Below are 14,044 nucleotides of genomic sequence, written 5' to 3'. Positions count from 1 at the left end.
TTTTTTTTTTTTTTTTTTTTTTTTTTTTGTTTCAAACGGTGACGATCTTCAATTACTCAACAATTTTCCAATTCACTTGGCTCCAAACTGTCTTCTCCTCCCCGTTCCTTTCCTTTATTTTCAAATTGGCTCGAAGCCACAGTCTTTCAATAGAATATCGTGATAATCGTTTTGCTTAGTATTCTTCTTTCGCATTTTATTCGATCCAGTTGGCCAATCGAGACGGTGTAATACATATCAGATAGATCAGAAAATAAAGATAATACCTAATCCATACACAGATATTTGAGACGATATCACGTTAAAACCAAAAAAGAAAAAAATAAAAAAAGGAAGGAGAAAATTGTTCGAAACGATCGACAAACAGACGAAAATTATTCCACACATTTATATCATTTTATACGTTGAACATACGCAATGTAAAAATTAAATCGAAGCCCGTGAAAATATCCATGCATAACAAATAATTACGAGTTTGCACCAGTTTCGTTCAGAGAATTCATTTTGGACGCGCGATATTTGACTCGCTTTATGGGAAAAGCGATATTCGGGAATATATTCGGGACGTGACTGCGCCGGTAACTCGAGTGATAAATGGATCGTTTAACGGGTAATTTCGATCGTTATCAGCGAATTTGTTAATTCGATCGTTTTTCGAATCCTCTCGAAAGGCTATTTTTCACCGTTTTAATTTTTATTCTCCAGGTGTCCGTTCTTTTTTCCCGTTCAAGGCCGCTGTTCCGTCAAACGATGCGCCCCGCGAAGAAAAGCTAATAAAATTCCATCGCCGACAGAGGAAACGCGTTTATCGCGAGATGTCGCCCGCCCTCCGCATCTGATCGATGCCAAGACTCGAGAAATTTTCCCACCTTCGACTTCCTATCTCCCGTCTCACGGATTATCCCTTTGTGACGAATGTGATGAAATTACTACGAACGGGCTACTTTTAAAATTTCTTCTATTTTCTTCTTCTTCTTTCTACCAACGTTTTTAAAAATTAAAACGCGTGGAAAATACAATCTTTTGTCATATATATATATCTTCTACAATTTTTCAAAATGATTCGATTCAAATTTCTTGATCCAAATAATTTTGTGTAAGCCTGAAATTAAAAATTGGATTAGTATTATAGAATTAATATTTTTCATTTTGCTTTTGTATACAATAACAATATCACGATATCCTGTTACAAATTTGTGGAATGAATCGTCATAATCCGAAATCAAATTAAACGGCGCGTATAACATTATTAGTGGAGAGAGATATTCACTGCATTTTTCCTGCCACCCCATAATTCCCGAATGCGAGTTATGCCTAGTTTTCCACACCAGGAGGATACAAAAGTATCGGCCATCACCGTGAAAATTTCGCAATTATTCTCTCTCCCATCACGTTAATTATAATCGAATTATCCGCAGGATCCCCGCGCGTGCAGCCGCAAAATTCTTCGTGAAAACACCTCTAATGAACACTTCTAATGAGTTACGATGTTTATCACGAACACCGTGTTTAATATCGATTGCTCGAAAGCGATTATTTCTTATAAATTTTTAAACAGAGAGATTTTAATATCGTTGTAAAAGAATACATTTCACAAGGAGTGTATTTATTAAATTATAATTTTCGAACAAATTCTTTTTTTTATCATTTTTCGATGGATAATATATATAGAACCAGCAGCAGTGGAGAAACAACCCCGTATAATTCCCTAATTTACATGGCAATGATTCCATTCGTCGGAGGAAGCGGTTTCGAGCACGATCTATCAATTACTGGTATCGTGCTTGGGAACACGAGGAATCGATAACGTTCGATCATCGTACGCGTAATAGGTATGAGAAAACCTGGCTCGTTGAATTTTCATTTCACATTCAATTTCCAACCCCCATTAAATTAATAGCCCTTGATATATGGACGATGGACGAATGAACGGGCGGGGATACATTTTATTAAAACAAATCGTAGAAACAATCGGAGGAAAATCCTCCGCATTACTTGTGCCTGTAATGAAATTTCATCGTGTTATCGGGATATGTGGATCTGTTCTCTAGTGTTTAAAATTAGAAAAAAAAAAAAAAGAAAAAGAAAAGGATGGATTAATCATTCTTTCGAGATGAATTTGTATTTTTCTTTTTCTCTTCGAGTCAAAAAGTTAAATGTAAACATTTCCTTCGAATTTCTTTCATTTTATTTTCAATTATTTTCTCGTTATTGTAGAACATTGGATTTTTATCGTGAGAATAATAGGATTAAAAGGATCGTACGACGAAGAAATTGTATTAAGAAGAGATTCTGAAAGAAAAAGAGGCTTCGAATTTTTTTTTTTTCACGAAGTTATGATAGTTTAAATATCGATAATTCTTTAGCAAGAATTCAAATAATTCGATAACTTACGTGCGTCAAGTTTTCCTTCTTCATTTTTATCCTTCCAAAGCTTCAAATTAAGTTTTCGAAATATTTTAACTGGTAGATTTAATCAAACAGAAATTTAAGGATTATATTTTTCACTTGTTAATGCGAAAATGGAATTGAAGAAACGAGGGGGAAAAATAGTTGAAAGAGCTTCGATTGTATTCACACAATTTTGAAAAGAGGGACATTTCCATTTGTTACCATTACTATAAGTCTGTTTTTCGAGGAAATCCATCGTAAATTCTGTTATGAAATAAACAATTTATGGCAAAACTTTGCCAACAACTCTTCGAAATACACTTTACACTTTGGCAAAAGTCGAAATTCTTTGCGTGGATATTTAAACTCTGCCTCCGACTCGGTTTACCGATTTAAAGGCGTTACTTTTTCCCAGTTCGCCCCCTCCCCCGCCCATCTTTTACCACCCTAACATTGGAAAATATTTGCCTTGCTTATTCAACTTTTTCTCTCCATTGTCGACTCCTCTCTCTCTCTCTCGCTCATCACCGCCCATTCTCCAAAATTTCTCCACTTAAACGCCCCCCATCCTCCCCTCGTCTCGCCTTCCCTCCTCTAATCTTATCAGGCAACTGACTTCTCCCGTTAATCGCGCATCTTTTAGCAACCCCCTCCTCCATTCCGCGAAATGCAAACACGTCAGACGCTTTTCTTCGACCTCTACGAGCCACGATTTCCTCTGCGAGGAAAAAGAAGAAGAGGAAGAAGAAGAAAAAGGGGGGAGAGGAGGAAAAAAGGTAGAGGAAACGTGTACGCCGCCGTGTGTGCATTCCTCTTTGATCGTTGACTGAATCTTGTAACAGGAAGAGGTCGAAAAATTCTCCACGTTTCGCGAATAATTCAAGAGACACGTTTGGATAAAGTCAGATTTAAAAAGATAAACCCACCAGGGAATATTGGTGACTTATATGCGCTTCGTGAAATTTTCGCCGTGTTGTTCATCAGGCAAAGAATAAGAATTCCTTTTTATCTCTTTTCCTCTTTTTTTTTCCTTCCAACATTCTTTTATGTAAATTATAATTTACGAAATATCTGATAAATCTCCTCTTTCTTTTTTTCTTAAATATTCTTCATTCGTATATATATATATATATTTTTTCTAGACACTTTTATCGAAATACTTTAAAATAATCGCATTTGAGGTGCATTGGTTGCGGTGCAAGAGTTCTATATTTGCCCGAATTTCGTTAAGAATTTCGTGTCGTCATCAATCACCGATATTCTCTTGTCAGTGAGAGGGGAAATATTCTTTGAAAATATTCAAATGTCGCGAAGCCACGGTATTCGAGAGTGTCAGTGGCCTTAACGGAACAAGCCTCGTTCGATCGGGTCTTTTCTCAGAATTTGTAACACGTACTGCAAACCGTCCATCGCCGCTGCGAATATAACATCTGATAACCGCTTCAACGACGTTAAAAATTTTCATCATCGTAATAAAAATTATGATCGCGTAAAAGAATCGTTGCTTCCACTTTTTGTTTCTTTTTTCTTTTTAAAATAACCACGATACATATATATAATAAATCAAAGAATAAATGTAAAACAAACCGTACAGGATGATTAAGATATTATTTCTTTCTTATAAATCAAATCTTACGAGATTAAAAAAAAAAAAACTCATAAATATCACTCAAGACCGAAGGAATAAAAGTTTAAAAGTCGCGCGAGTTACACTTTATACACACACAGGAGATATAGCGAGGTCGTAAAATCGGTCGAATGTAAAGTAATGAAATATTACGCGTAGTAAAAAGTAAACGTTTTGGCATCACAGATCTATGGATAAGAACGTATCTTAAACTTCTCTGAACTTGGAACAATTCACACCGAATGCCGATTTATCCTGATTATATACGGATTATGCATGTTTGTCTAATCTAAGAGAGAAAGAAAGAGGGAGAGAACAAGCTACGTTGAAAATGTCCCTAATTTCTTTTTTCTTTGCACGGCCAGTGACCGTGTAATCTACGATGCCCTCTGCCTCGACGGCGAAGCAAGACAAAGCCGAAAACTAATTCATCAGATCGGAGAATTGGGGTGCGAACGAGAGGGGAGAGGCGTTTAATCTCTGCTAAGCTGACTAAGCTTCGATTCGAAACGGTGTGTTCGCTCCTCGCTGTTTTCACACCGAATCTCTGCAACCTGTGGCGGAATGGAAGTTTGCTAAATATTTTCCCCGAGAAGTGTTTAAGTGGGAGGACAGGTCGCGCTGAGGAAAGGTCAGCGAGATTAATGAAGGCTAGGAGCAAAATGGTGGATGCAAAACGGGCGGGCGGGGGCGTTTTCAACCTCCTCGTTACAGGATTTCGCAATTATCCTGGTGGCGGGTCCGTCGAAAATGCGCGAAGAATTATAATCCGCTCCCCTCTTCCCCCCTGAAAAGGGAGGGAGGGGCGAGTAACGCATCCAACGCGAGAATCCTCCGCCCTCGTTTTGAAGAGAAGTTTTCGTTGGAACGAAAATTTTGTATTTTGAAGAGGAGGATGATGATCGTGGTTTTTTTTTTTTAACGATTTTCATGAACCATGACCTGATTCCTCGATATTTTGGGAAAAAATTATTATTTCACATTTTAGAGAATGATCGAGTACTTTTTTGCCCAGGGGGTTGTTATTTGAAGGTTCGTGATGTATTGAAGAGTAAGAGGTCTGGAATCGATATGTGCTATCAGTATGTGTCATAATATCGGGCTGTATCGGTCTCACGTATGTAATACCGAAAGTATCGGAATTATTATTCGAGTCGATATCGAACCATATATTCGGTAAATGTAAAGAGTTAAAGGGAAAAACGAGAAGAATCGATGAAGATTACGCGTATTATATTTATCAAGGTGGTGAGAAACAAATGGGAAAATAGGGTGAAAAATCACTTTGACTCGAAACGATGTAATATAATAATCATATATGGTTCGATTTTTTTTCCGTAGAAAATCGTGTTTGATATTTCTTATTAAGAATCGTTATTCGAGAAGCATCACGATGCATTTGACAAAATACTTACGTTGTAAAATGTTACTACAAATATCCCGCTCTAGAGTTGTTTTTATAACTTATCTCCTTTCTTTTTCCTTTGGTCACAAGGATACAATAACTTTTTCTAGCTATACTCTCGTCCAATCGTTCGCTGTTATTACAAAAGAAAAAGAATCTTAAATACTATTTATAGTTAATAACTCGGTCGATAAATATATGGACAGATCCTGACCGATCGATAAAGAAGAAAGATTACCTTTGGCCAAAGTCTCGTCGGCGTTATGGCGGTGAGTTCCGGAGCAGAACCGATGCATCCTGCGCGAACGAAAAAGGAGAATGACGCGTCGTCTTCTTGCTCTGGTCGAGAGTAAATTTCGCCTTTTTGTTTCATTTTTGCGCGATGAAAAGCCGATAGAGCTATATAGTCGGTGGAGATGCGTGGAACGCGAAGAATGGTGCTCCTTAATAGTAGTTTCTTTTTTTTTTTTTTTTTTTTTTTTTTTTTTTTTTTTTTTTTTTTTTTTTTTCTTTTTCCTTTTCGTTCGAGGAAAAGACGAATGGATCTAGATAAAGGGAATAACAAAAAAAAAAAAACAAGAAAGAAAAGGAAAAAAACGGAAACGTAAGAAAGGAAGTGATCGTGCATTTTCTATTGCTTAAGATTCTTTGGATGTAAGTCGTGTTCACCGCGAATTTTTCCAATATATTATTCTCGTCGTGTACGTGTTCCCTAAGGATTCTCTTTCCGCAATTCATCGATGAGCGAATTATTCGCGTTAAATTTGGAGAAAATGAAAAAATGCGTGCGATCAATTGTACGAAGAATATATTCATCGAATAATATTTGTGAATTTTTTTTATTATGAAACAGGTAAAAATTAAACGATCTTTAAATATGAATATATGGTAATAGAAAGGCATTGCAAAATTGTGAATTAATCATTTTCAGCATACGTGTTCAGCGGAATGTAAACAACTTTGTGAAATACGTTGGTTGCATGTATTCACAGTTAATTATTCACGTTTGATTAATCAAATTATTATTTGAATTCGACAAACAGTTAATGAAACGCGTTAAAGTTTTACTTATAATTAGTCAAATTATTAATTTAAGTAGCAGTTTCGATACACGTTTAATCCATTTCGAAGCAAGTGAAAGTAAAGGAATTACTTGCCACTTACAGTTCGTAAGAAGTAATGATCAATGGTGTAGTAGAGTTGAGTTCATTACCATTAATGTAAAGTGCTTCGTGTCAATCATGTTTCGAGCCCAAACGTAAAACTTTAACTCTAACTCTCGAAAGATATTTCATTCTGTAATGATATATTTTCACAAAAGAATAAAAGATAACGATATTATCGTTATTCCGAATTTCAACCAATAAATCAGTAAACCAAACGCTCTTTTTGCAAGATCATTGCTATAATCGAAGTATATTTTCATATCAAATATACGGGAGAATTCTTAAAGATCAAAGAGAATTCCAATAAAATTAATGTATTTTTGAATGTGAATTATTTTGATCGTATATAATTGGTCAAACGATTCAACTCTTGGCACGAAATTTTACAAATAAACGAAATTATAATTGGCAAACAAAATTATTCTGATAATAATATAATTCCTATTTCCTCCTTTTTCGAATCTTGAATAACAAATAATCTCGACTAATCCTTCTTTTAATAAGATATATTTTAAAATTACACTTAAACGTTTATTCAAAGAAAAAAAAAAAACGAGAACGCTCATTATCTAATATCCACTTATCCTCCTTTAAGAAGCCATCCACAACATTGCATTACTTCACGAAACACCACGAGCCATACCTCTTGCCGATCCGAAAATCCAAAAGCAATACGCGAAATACACGAGGAGATTCCGTATCGAGGAAACCTTAAATTCTCGGAGAAACATTACAATAAAATTCTTGATCATTTCTACGATCACTCACGTAAGCAATATCAAAATACGTAAACTTGGAATAATGAAAACCTTAAAAATCTTCCTTCAACGGACAGACAAAAAAAAAAAAAAAAGAAAAAAGAAAGAAAGGAACAAAGAACACAGCAGAAGAAGAAGAAGAAGAAGAAGAAGAAATAAGAAAGAAGAGTGTACGAAGAAACGAACGAAGAGAGGGGTCAAGAAGATGAAGCGTGTTAAAGAAGAAGAGAGAAGAACGCAAAAAACGCAAACGAAAAAGGGGGAGGGGGGAGGTGGAAGGGAAAGGATGCATCGAGGGGCTTCCGTGCCAAAAGTCGTCCATTTTTACGAGCCTTGATCGATGCTTCTTCGTCGAGGAAAGATGAAAACGGGAAACGAAGCGTGTGCGGTGCTGTTCGACGTCGAGGATCATTTATTCTAAAGACGGACGGAGATTCTCTCGGCTTCGTGCTAAAAGTCTCTGTATTACGGCCGGATTTTCTCTCTCTCTCTCTCTCTCTCTCTCTCATCCCTTCAGTTCGAATCTCTCTACTTATCGATGCGAGTAGCGGCAGATTTTCCCCGGATTTCAGCGGCCTCGGTTCCGTTCCATGTGTAAACTCTGATACGGCCTCTGACCAGCTGCATCCCTCTAAACGCCATTCTTTTCTTTTCTTTAAAAAAAAAAAAAAACACACTCCGCCCGATTATCATGCAAGCGTGAACAACAAGATCCTCCTCGATCTGTCAAATGGATACTCATCTGTTGGATGCTGGTAGCCTCTAATTATGCTGGTGGCCTTCTCCTCCTCCTCCTCCTCCTTCTCTTCCTCCTCCTCCTTCTTCCCCATCACGTCCTGTGGTGTAATTCTCGAGGTGAATTCACACGAGGGGGATTCTCACACAACACTTGTACGACATTAAGGGCAACAACGCAACGGGTTCGAGAACTCGCACTGCAACCGGTGGAGCGACGTCCGCGGATGACCGGAGGAGGTCGACTGTGGTGAAACTCGCAGCGTTCACCGCGCACTGCCCGCTTTTAAATTCGCGTGGTGAGCAGCTGGCGATCCGCGCAGACGCTTGGCGAACAACGTCCGCAATATCGCAGGGACGGAGATGATGGTGGTGGTGGTGGTGGTGGTGGTGGAGGCGGCGATGTCGGCGGCGGTAGATTAACCGAAAGGTGGGAGGAAACGGAGGGCGCGCGGACGTTGACTGGTTATGCGCCGGAAATTCGCTAAACTCGTTGCATAGTGGATGCGCGGCGGCTTTCTTGGAATCGGCCACGTGTCGTGGCGATACGCGCCGTTGCTTCCACCAATCGAGATCGGGGGAGCGGCTGTGTATCGATTGGCGTCGATGGATCGTCGTTTGTTGTTGTTGTTGTTGTTGTTGATTCGTTCGAGCCACTTTTGCCTCGAAAGGAAAGTAGCTCGAAGAAGAGGGGAGGGAGATATGCGAATATTGTGCGTCCATTTTCTTTTGAGAGAGATTTAATTTTTGTAGTATGGAGTATGGGAGTGTTTTTCTCTTATGCACGCGTTTCTTTTTTTGGAATAATTTATTCCGCGTATGAAATGATTTAAGGAGTTCAAAAGTTGAAGCTGAAAATAATAATGAAAAATAAACGAAAGAATTATTAATAATAAATAATCGGATCGTACGATTCATTGAAGATGCAATAATAATAATAATATGATTTAGATATGTATAATATAAATATTATTTTTAGGTGTAAATGTAATTTTTTTTCATTATGTATAAAAAATTAAATTTCACAAAATGTGAACGCACAATATTTATGCGGCAAGCCATCAATTTTGTTTCTTGTAACGAATAACATGCTTTGTCATGGGAAATAATGTATTTCGCCGTTTTGCCAGGAAACAAGATTACATTTGGACATTTTCGGCAATGTATGTACGTATTACGACCAGATCAGAACTAAATTCTGATTATATCATATTTCATAGACAAATATACAAATGCGATTCTTTTTCATCGTTATAAACGAAATACGGTACTGTACATGATAGGTCACTCAAAGTAAAATTTCAGTAAATGGTCGAAATATACTTCTCTTCGTAGGCAACATTCCAAATGTATTCATTTTTATCTCTATAAGTGAAATATATTACTTTTGGTTGGAAATCAGTACGATATATCAATTTCCATGGCAAAGAATGATATGAATATGTTTCATTTTATATTAAATCGTATAAATGTGTTTTCTTTTTATGGAAAAAAACGAAATCTGAAATCTGAAATCTGAAATTTTCAATCATATCGATTAATAATGATATATTGATAATAATATCAATATTGAAATATTCTTAAAACGAATAAGGTTAGGAAAAATGTATTTGTATATATATTGCATTAATTGTAATAAAATTATTCAAAATTTTTATTAATATTATTTGTATATTTTTCCAATTTTATTATCTTGAAAGAATCTGAAAATGTATGAAAATAATTTTTTATTTGTATCTCTAATATAAAGATATTTGATTGGAAAAAATGTAAAAAAAAAAAAATCAAATAAGTAAATATTATATTAATCAAAAAATAATTCTAATATATAATAGATTAACATGAAGTAACAATATTTCAAAGGATGCACGTATAGATTGTAAATAGATTGAAATTTAAATTAATATTAATTGATATAATTTTGAAAAAATGTATATACCTACTATATTTCTAATATACATATATAATTTTCAATATCGAAATTTTTTTTAAGATAAAAAATATACTAATTTATATATATATATAATTTAAATAAGAATTCATTTATTAATTTGAATAATTTTATTATAATTAATATATTATTACTTTTGTTTTTATGCGTTTTAACGACATTTTAATATTATAAAATATTATCGATATATCGAATATCGATATTCTATTCTATTGTTATTAATATTCATCGTTATCGTCTTTACCGACAGTCACACCTCTAAATTCAAGAGAAATGTATCGAATATTCGAAATATATTGAATATCGATATTATTCTCATATTATTAATATTTATCGATAATTTTATCGATAGCGATATTTCTAAATTCGTGAATTTCTAGTGGAATATTATTGCAACTCCGCGATCGATTATCGATTCAGACAAATCGATTCAGACAGTCGAAACGACGGAACGTGATTCCGCCATTAACGTGACTCGACTCGTCTCGTCTCGTGATATTCTTTGCGAAACTTTGTGACGTAAAACGTAGTGAAAAACGCAGAAATATTCTCTCTTTTTATCGAATTTAAAGCTCAAATTGTTTTTTAACTATTTGTTTGAAAAGTGCAGACGTTCGACGTTTTCGGTATAACTTTTATTCGGAAAACAATAAAGTTTGAAGTTGTGGTGTACTTGAGTAAATTCCAATAATTAGGGGACTGATTCTTAAACTTTGCCAATTTATCACGATGGGAATTCTTCCCGTGAATGGTGAAACTTTGGACTGATATTTTTACCTATATTCAAGCATCGCAATATCCAGTGCCCTTTCAATGCATCGATTGTCGTGAAAAGTTAGAAAAATGAATAACCATTTAAAAGAAATCATCGAAAAAGGTTAGTTTTACTATTATATAAAAGTAATGTCGAAATTTTCTGTAAGAAACTGAATTATTTATTCTCAAATATCGATATTTCGATAATTTCTCGTGCGGTATAACGCAGAACGTTTAGAATAGAAATTGTTAGGTTAGAAATATGATCGTCGACGATCTCAATAGATATGCTATGATATATATCATGAATAAAATTAAAATTTTCATTATTTTTTAAAATATTTTTGTACGATTCTGTCATTCACACTGTCATCATTGAACATATCACAAATTTTGTTTCCTATAAACTGCGACGCAGTTTTTCAATTGCCATAGGATACAACCAGATGGCAGTGATAAGCATAGAAACCTTTTTCTTTGTTCCTGTCAGTTTATTTTATTCTTTGTAGTTCACGATAAAAAGTACGAAAGATATAGTGTTAATAACGAGTACGTGTATCCCAGCAATTATTTTAATTACAATAAACGTTCATTACACACAAGTAAAAGAATAATAATTATAATTTATATCTCTCATCTCCTCTTTATTCTACACTATTCTATTTAGCATAATTTTATTATTTTTAAAGCATAATTGCACATCTTCTCTTTGTTCATTTTCAACTTAAAATAAATGGTAAAAAAAATTGAATCAAATAATAACTAAATATTTTTTTTAATATTAAAATATCATACGTTTAAACGTATGTTTTATAGGTTAGAAAGTTTTTTTTTAACAGAAACGGTTTCTTACAGAAAAAAATCCGACATTGCTTAATGGCTAACCTTTATTTTTTGGTTATTTTATATTCAATAAGGAAAATTGAACAAGTTTTGTTGACTTCGGGAATTGAATAAAATTTTATACGAGTTTCGTGACTACGATATTTCACCGACCGCCAAACCATTTTATAACCAACAAATTATCCTTGTGTTTGAGTTAAACAAACTTCTTCAATGCGCCAAGGCTCTTGCAAACACTTGCGACTGAAAATCGGTTGCTTGCAGCGAGCAAATTTATGCAACCATGCGAATTTCTAGACCAGTAGTTCTTAACCTTTGCGAAATCACGAGATTGTTTTTTAATTATAAAAAAAAATATACACGGTATTAACTAAAATCATAAGATTGAATGAAAATAAATGAATATAAAGTAAATGATTCATTTATTTAAATTATGATTTGGAATAATTTGAAGATATTAATAAAAATACAGAAAAATCTAGTAATAATTTTATTATTTTATATTCCTTTTCTAATTTTTTAAGAAATTATTATTATTCTGGATCATTTTATTAAAAATTATAGTTTTACGTAATAGGAAAGAGAAAATTATACCTTCATAATTTTAGAGAATATGTTAATGTTTCGAATAACATAAGTTATCAACCACTGGTCTAACGTTTCGGACATGGTATCATGCGAATATAACGGGTACAATCCGAACATCATTAACCACTGTAATTGGTGTCTATGATGCCTTGTTACACGTGAATGGAAATTCTGAATGATTACGTACAATTAAGGAACAGAATTATTGAGCATTCAATTCAACGATTTTACAAATAAATCCAATATTATCCTTCGAACAAGACCTCCTCTTGATTTTTTTTATAGAAAATGAACTCTTTTCCATATTACGATCATATTCTTGCAAAATCTCTGTAAAACTGAAAACTTTTTTTATTACTTTTAACAACACAATTTATTAGTTAAACACGCGTAAGAGGATACAATATATAACTCTTATCCGAGTTATAAATTAATTTCGACAAAACCTCGGTTCTTTTTTAAAGAAGAAACGAAACGATAATTAAAAATGCAAATCGAACAATTTTTCTTCCACGTCCTCTAACGCGTTACCAGTAGTATCGCAAACGGACAAATGCGGCCAACTTGGTCGTCATTCGTAATTAAAAAACGTGGAGCGATTTAACAAGCACACGTTGCCGATTCTCGCTCACTCGTCTTCTCCTACAATGGAATTCGTTTTCTCGATTAACGATATTAAATCCCGGCTCGGGGCGTTGGATATTCTAATTAAGGGGTTGGGCGAGGTCGGTGGGGCCATCGTTGAAATTAGCACCGGGGACAAAAGCGGAGATAAAATAGTTGTACGTGCGTCAACAACTCTGCCCTATCTTTCCTCTACGTGCATCACGCGCGCCGGAGAGTGGAGACTGGAGAGCGTAAATAAATCGCGCCTCCGGCGGATTTGTAGCGGATTCCAGACCGCCTCTCGCCGTTTGTCAAGACTCCTGTTGTGATTCACCAACTTTCATTCCACGCGTTGTGAGAACGCAGAACGGAGAACACTCGATTCCCTTAATGGTGGCTGACGCCTCGAGCACGATGCTCCTATGTATCTCGTCCAGTTGCTCGTAATTTTCTCGCGGGAGAAGGGAATAATATCGAGAGCTCGAGAGAGAAAGAGACAGAAGACAGATTCGAAGGCTGGAGAGAGAGAAGGGATTCGATGCAGAGTCGAAGAGAGGAAGAAAGAGAGAGAGAGAGACACCTGAGGAACAATGGGAAGACATCGCGTCGCGAGTCGATGTGTCGGCGCAAGCGAGTGGAACGATGGCTCGTTACCATAGACAAGTTGCCGGGTTTCAAAGGCACAACTTTGGAAAGTTTGAAAACGTTCTTCTGGAACAGTTTCTCGCTACAAAAGAGCGTTTCACGGGGGAATCATAGCTTGATTTCGTGCAACAGGGTCGAGAACGCCTTAGCTCGAGCCAAAACACGTTTAACTCTCGTACGTCGAGGAGGAGGGGAGGGGGGAAAGAAGCAAAAGACGTCTAGCCGTTACGCGACAAAAACTTCTCGGTCGGCGCGCGTTTCACAGCGCATAAACCCCGGTATATTTGGACCGAGCGGGGAAACGCGATATTCCATTCGCCTCCTTTTTGTTTTACTTCCATTTTGTTCATCTCGAAACGACTTAATGGATTCGCACGGATGGAAAAGAAACACCCGGGAGTAACGGAGTTCAATCGTGCGATCACCCGTGTTTTTTTTCATTAAGGGGGAGGAGTCTGGAAATTTTCCAATTTGTTCGAGTGGACGGTGTTAATCCTTTGCGGTCGTATGTCTGTCCTGCGATACTACACTGGTAGCGATGGGATCGAGTAGCTCGTAGGATAAATTTGAACT

The 14,044-nt window shown here is 35.7% G+C and overlaps 1 protein-coding gene and 1 long non-coding RNA gene across 6 annotated transcripts in view; one reads left to right on the top strand and one right to left on the bottom strand.

Moving 5' to 3' along the window:
• Positions 1–14,044, bottom strand: part of LOC102676218 — a 127,418-nt gene that overhangs the window by 20,414 nt on the left and 92,960 nt on the right. The window contains exons 1-2 of one of the 5 annotated variants that reach the window (XM_006611554.2): positions 8,090–8,107; positions 5,662–5,720 (exon numbers count right to left, since the gene is read on the bottom strand). The exons of 3 other annotated variants lie outside the window; for them this stretch is intronic. The gene's annotated coding sequence lies outside the window, so the exon portion shown is untranslated. Of the gene's footprint in view, positions 1–5,661; positions 6,219–8,089; positions 8,108–14,044 lie in introns of those variants that run through there. One more of the 5 variants, XM_006611553.2, reaches the window with a different exon arrangement.
• LOC116185053 overlaps positions 10,426–14,044 on the top strand; it is a 77,609-nt gene continuing 73,990 nt past the window's right edge. The window contains exon 1 of the long non-coding RNA XR_004149779.1: positions 10,426–10,910. This is a non-coding gene — a long non-coding RNA (uncharacterized LOC116185053). The remainder of the gene's footprint in view (positions 10,911–14,044) is intronic.

Source organism: Apis dorsata, unplaced genomic scaffold, assembly GCF_000469605.1.
Source record: "Apis dorsata unplaced genomic scaffold, Apis dorsata 1.3 scaffold_89, whole genome shotgun sequence".
Lineage (NCBI taxonomy): Eukaryota > Metazoa > Arthropoda > Insecta > Hymenoptera > Apidae > Apis > Apis dorsata.
This window is presented reverse-complemented; position numbering and strand designations above follow the sequence as displayed.